The sequence below is a fragment of the Aristolochia californica genome, unplaced genomic scaffold, assembly GCF_029961685.1.
Source record: "Aristolochia californica isolate CCGP_79_NKW_82.1479 unplaced genomic scaffold, dmAriCali1.0.hap1 SCAF_4, whole genome shotgun sequence".
NCBI lineage: Eukaryota > Viridiplantae > Streptophyta > Magnoliopsida > Piperales > Aristolochiaceae > Aristolochia > Aristolochia californica.
Window position 1 is genome coordinate 43,151,508 of NW_027182103.1, and position 6,933 is coordinate 43,158,440.

Here is a 6,933-nt window from a genome sequence, read left to right on the forward strand (position 1 = left end):
TCATTTCTTATACACCCCCACGATACCTTGTCTTCAAGAACGGGTTTTTGCCCTAGCCCGGGCCTCGTTAGACAGAAACGGCGACACAGGTGACTGGAACTTAGCAGTCTGGCTCCCGTTAAGCTCCCACTGTGGCAATTGGAGATCAGAGGCCCAAGTTAGGGTGGGCTCTTCTGAGGTCATCCAATTGGATCCGAAACAAAAGATCCATCGTTAGCTAGTCTTGACAACCCTTTCTTCTAATTATATATCTAATTTATTGATCCGAGTTAAGCGTGCCACAAATACACTCATTTATATAAAAATAAATATATCAAATACTAAATAAATATGTGATTAAATAAAATTTATTATCCCAATAATCCAAATTAAATTGGAACTGAGGTTTTAGTACCAATACCTTTAGGGTTTAGGGTTTTGGGATATGCACTAATAGGCTTGCTTATTGGAATAAATTTACTTTCACTTTACTCATACGCGTACTAACTAAGGTTTTAGTACCACTACTGGTTAGTGCACGCAGGGATCAAGTGAAAGTGAATTTAATTACACTATCACTTGACCTGGATGTGTTAGTGTGTACATTGGGGCCCGTTCGTTCATCCACTTAAACTCACTTATGAATAAAGTGGGTAAATCAGGATTCTTATTAAAATCCTGATTCATTCACTTGAACTTGTGTCATAGCTCCTTCCTACAAAAGGTTTATTGAAATAAATTCACTTTCACTTTACCCATGCACGTACTAACTAAGGTTTTAGTACCACTACAGTTAGTGTGCGCACGGGTCAAGTGAAAGTGAATTTGATTATATTATCACTTGACCCGATACATTAGTGCATACATTGGAGCATGTTCGTTTATTCACTTAAACTCGCCTATGAATAAAGTGGGTGAATCAAGATTCTCATCAAAATCCTAATTCATTCACTTGAACTTGTGTCACGGCTCCCTCCTACAAAAGGCTTATTGGAATAAATTCACTTTCACTTTACCCATACGTGTACTAACCAAGGTTTTAGTACCACTACAGGTTAGTGCGCGCACGGGTCAAGTGAAAGTGAATTTAATTACACTATCATTGGACCCGAATGCGTTAGTGTGTACATTGGGGCCCGTTCATTCATCCACTTAAACTCGCCTTATGAATAAAGTGGATTCTCATCGAAATTTTGATTCATTCACTTGAACTTATGTCATGGCTCCCTCCTACAAAAGGCTTATTGGAATAAATTCACTTTCACTTTACCCATGTGCGTACTAACTAAGGTTTTAGTACAACTACGGATTAGTGCGAGCACGGGTCAAGTGAAAAGTGAAAAGTGAATTTGATTACATTATCACTTGACCCAGATGCGTTAGTGCATACATTGGGGCCCGTTTGTTCATCCACTTAAACTCGCCTATGAATAAAGTAGGTGAATCAGGATTCTCATCAAAATCCTGATTCATTCACTTGAACTTGTGTCACAGCTCCCTCCTACAAAAGGCTTATCGGAATAAATTCACTTTCACTTTACCTATACACGTACTAACTAAGGTTTTAGTACCACTACAGGTTAGTGCACGCACGGGTCAAGTGAAAGTGAATTTGATTACACTATCACTTGACCATATGCGTAAGTGTGTACATTGGGGGCCCGTTCGTTCATCCACTTAAACTCGCCTATGAATAAAGTGGATTCTCGTCGAAATCCTGATTCATTCACATAAACTTGTGTCACGGCTCCCTCCTACAAAAAAACACAGGAAAGATATTCCCTGTGACGATTAGCCTTAGCCATATCTACACACATACCATTATTGACTTCTTTAAATGTGTGTGACTTCCCTTGAATTGGCCGCTGGCGTTGGTGACCATTCCAACCGCTTCGAGAGGGACGCTCTGGTCTTAAGAATTAGAAGCATTAAGTGGCATTAACTTATGGACAGCGCCCTTTCATATAAGATCATGTCAGTGGGAGAACCTAAGAAATTGAATAAGAGGAGGAGAAACGTGAAAGGATAGGAAAATACTCCAAAAATCAGTAGATTCATGTCTCCATTGCTACTCCGCGTCTTCAAGAAATGTCTTTTCCCAGCTTACGGCAATTTATTATCTTGCTTGTGAGTTGAAAGCTACAGAACACTTAGCCGCCAATAAACTCATCGGCGATTGGCCTGCACAAAGAGAGCAAGGGCAGTAAATGATCACACCTACCGTTTTTTCAACCTCATCATCTCACTCAGAAGAGAACAGATCAGGATTGGAAATCTGGACGCAGCACTTACCCTTAAACTCATGTAAAACGGAACCAGATCCTTGCGACTTGCGATAATATGGTTTGGAAAAACGAAAGAAAATCAAAAGGGAGAAGCCACACCTAACTGCTTTGCTCTTCTGAGACAATCGTATTTCGTACTCTCGAAGCAACTTAAAAGTTTGAAACTGAGTTGCTGTCTCTTACGTTAAAAATCTCTTACATAACCGCTGCCAACAGAAGCTTCAATATACAAAGAATACCAGAAACACCAAGTACTCATTAACAAGGACGATAAATACGATTTACATTCAGAAACTTCTGTTCCGCACTGTACTGCGTTGTACTGTTCAGCCATGTCTTCTTCTGGGTTGGGATTCCAGACGCTAGAAAACTATATATGATACGAAAGGTATCTAATAATTGCTCTCCTGAGGTAAAATTGCAACGGTTAGCCACTAAGCAAAATTGTTGCTCTCCACACAGAAAAAAGCCAGACAGTAAGAATCCATTTGTGGGTCTCTAGAAACTATTGAGAATGGAATCATGGCTCAAACCTGACGACACCAGGAATAGGAATCAGTTCTGCACAACGCAAGATGTATTCCTACAGAAATATTTAAAGGAAAAACAGAAAGAAAGAAAAAGAGAAGAGTAGGAAATACCAGAAATACCATTGTTTGACCTGAGGCATTTAATCTTACTCTCTGTCTGGTTTTCTACTTCAGTTTTCCACAACTTGAACTTATGCAAACGATTATGATTTGTGTTGCATGAAGTACAACCAAACCTTTCGTGAGTAGTCATCAATAAAGGTCACAAAATACATATGTCCTCCTCGAGATATTACTCTTACTAGTCCTTAAACATCCGAATAAACATAGTCAAGAATCCCCTCTCTATCTTGTTTGTGGGCTGTCTTGAACTGCACCTTGTTCTGTTTTTCAAGAACACAAAACTTGTAAAAATCAAGTTTGCATGTTTTGACACCTTTCAATAGATTTTTCTTATGAAACTTCATCATCCTACGCACTCCCATATAATCTAACCGTATATGCCACAAGACTGTAGAGTCATGACTCAGACTCTACAATTGTGACTTCTTTACGCTCACGGCCATGGAAATCACTAATGAAATCGGTTGGAGAGCGTGCATTTGCCGAGTTCCGATTGATATCTCTACATTTATGAATCAACCTATCAAACTCTGGGACCTGAATCGTGACATCATTTGTACAAGTCCGTTTACATGACCAATAAATATTGTTTACAGTTACTAGATATTATTAGTGTGGCAGAAGCTGTGAGGAAGAGAAACTCTGAATCAAATAAGAGTTAAAAGCCACTCTTTTACACGAAGGAGTATTCATGTCATAAAGCTTTATATTAACTATACCATATAGAGAGGATTATTATACAAGATTTATAATATTTTATTACAAAGACTGTACGATTACTAATTGATCAGAAATCAAAGTAGGCTAGTGCTACTACATCTCTTCTCCAGAGAAAGTTTAACAAGACGACCACAGAAAAGCACCCATGGCGAACTTCCTCTTGTCGTTGACATCTCCAATTAGGGGCAGGCCGTATTCTCTCAGGAGGCAGTCGAGCTTCCACTCGGGCATCGTCTCGTAATCAGATTTGGTGTAGCGCGGGTAGTGCAAAGGCATCCGGAAATAAGAGCATCTCTCTTTTACTTGCTGCTGCTGACCGCAACCGCAACTCTCCACTTGGCTCGCTCCTCGCTTCGCCGATCCCATATCTCCTCCTTTACCCATGATTTTCCCTCGCTTTCTCTTCCTCTCTGCTCAAGCAGCTCGGGAAAGAAAACTTCTGGGCGAATGTGTTGAATCAGTGTGCGACTGCGGTTTGATATTTATAGAGGGCAGAAGGCGGTCCTGCCTTCAGATTGAATAAAACGTATTTTGCTCGCATCTAACTGGAAGATTATAGCAATATCAGTAGAAAGGGCAACGTGGGTCGGTCTGGTGGAATGTACTGGAAGATGAATTTGCATCGGAGAAAGCTCTTCTTGGATCTATGAACGATAAGACCCCCTCTATCTCATACAAAAATATATTCATTTTATTTGCTTCCTTGATGCCTCTATTTGATCACTGCAGAATGATACGAGACCCCACCGCCTGTAATCATTCTATGCTGTATTTTTTTTCTTTTTTTTCTACTTCTTCTTCTATACTCCTTTCTTTGATAAATATTAAACGCTAGGCATGCATTAAAGGCTTGATATGATGTAGATGAAGATTTCTCATAGAAAGTCCTAGATCCAGAGAGAGACACAAATGCTCGGGACCCATTAAAATCTCTCTCTTCTTGTTTATCTGTTCAGGATTTTTGAGTCGCGTATCACCATGTAATCAGATTAACCCTTTATGTACGTCCCATGTAAATTAAGAACTCAAATTCTGTCTTGTATTAAGACAGGACTTACAGCATTTACTGAAGTTTCTGCTTGATCACCATCATCTTGAGCAAGATCGTCAAAGAAACGCCTTTTCAGAGTAGCCGAGGAGCAATTTCTGGGCCACACCATCGTCATCATCATGTACTGATTTTTTTTATTTTTCTGAGTTTATTAACAAGCTGAATTTAGTTTTGATTGGTTTTATCAATCGTCTAAAGAACGGATGGAATAGCTTATAAGCTCGACGTGGTTTATTGGATCCGCAGCAGTATTCGTACCAACTTCTATTTCTTTCATAATTAGGAACAGATCCAACCGTTTCTTTTCAGGCTGGTTAATTCAGAACGAACACCTCAACCGAAGCTTCAAAGTTTAATTCACACTTTACAGTCACAATGAAGCAGCCTTTTCCAGCATGATCATTTATTGTTAATTACTAAGCGAACAGAATCGCTAACTCGGCATTTTTCAAATCCGAGTTACGGTTTACAGTCTTCATCGCCGGGGAGAGAGATCAGGGAAAAGAGAAAATGATGGAAGTCATGACTTGAAGAATCATACCCAGTTTAGTCATGGAAAAAGCGAATCCACTAATCATGCACTCTATTTAGCGCCCATTTTTTAACCAAAAAGATACAGATGAAAAGTAACAAGAACAAAAACAGGAGTTTGTTTGTATCACGATCTGTTTTGCACTTTCTCTGTAAATAGAAGTAATTAATCATAGGAAGTTCACTAAGAAGAAGGTAACAGGTACCCATTGGTCACTAGCTCTTTCTGGTGAGGTAGATGGTTACCGGCGACCCGAATGTACAGGCTCGTGTCCGCTCAAGTGTGTTCTTGATAGTCGACTTCAGATTTTCCTTTTTACCCTTTTGTTCGTGACTGGCGCTGCAAGTATTCAAACAAATCTCGTCTGCCGATACTCCCATCGCCCTGCGCGTTGATATTCCCGCCGAATTGAATATAGTTATCTCTTCTCATCTTCTTCGCCTGACGTAGTCGTATTTCTTTGGTCGGAGATTTCTAAGGAAGGTCACCGAGAGCAGCACTCTTGTCCTAAATTAATGCGATTCGCTTCCAGCCAACAATACGTAGGTGGATTGGTGGGTTCCCCATCCGCAGATTAGTGATGAAGGGAGCTGATTGGAATCCACTAGGCGGACGCCATTAAAATGCAGTAGTTAATACGCGTCGTACTCTTGCTTCTTGACCACTCTTTCCTAGATCGGTTGGTTGAAGTCGAGCGGCTTCATCGTCAATTCGACAGCTGCTGCAGCATGCAAGGCCACAAACCTCAAAGCATCATTTGACGTCCTCGCCGCAGAATTGCTTATTAGCAAACAAATAAATTATACTGCTCTCTGTGATCAGTTCAAGTCTCATGGAAGCTGACCTGGATACGATTTCCAACACGCAGTTCAATACTTTTGGGATAATTAGCCACGACATGCAGCGATTGTGAGTATACAGGTGATCGCCAGAGGCTCAGAGTCGACCAGCCAGGCGACTCTTTCTTCTCATCACGAATCCAATATGATCTCGATACCATCGATAGATAACGAGGAAGGCGTTCATCTTTCCGCCGGAAGGAATTACTCGTAAATATTTAAAACAATCCCGCATGTGCCACCTCTGTTGCTTTTCATTTCAGCCAATAATTTTATTTTATTTTCAGTGCGCATTTCGTTCAGAATTTTCATTTCCCTTCGCCATGAATGATTTCTCAAGGAAGGTGAGGAACTGATGATATGTCAAGACGCGGCTGTGTTTCGCACGACGCAAAGAATTTGAAAGACGACATCAACTCAAGTGGAACGAGAGGTGAGACTGCTCAAAGTTCTACAGCGATGAACGAATTTACACTCAGGCAATTAAACCAGAAAGCTTCTTTTCGTATTATCAAAATAACAAAACCCGATTCATACTTATACTTTGTCGAACTACGATAGGACTACAACGGAAAAAGTACTAGATCAAAATGGAAGAAAAACTGCATGCACATATGCACTACGTGGAATTTATCCCTTCTGATCTGCGTACATAGGAGAATCAAGCGCAACAAGAAGGCCACAAGAATGCGCCCATGGCGAACATCTTCTTCTGGGCAAGGTCACCCGTGACAGGGAGTCCATACTCCCTTAGTAGAGAGTCAAGCTTCCACTCCGGCATGATCTCGTAATCGGCTTTAGTGTATCTTGGGTAATGCAACGGCATCTGGAAGTAGCCGCCGCTGTAACCCTTTTTCACTCCTCCCTGCTGCCC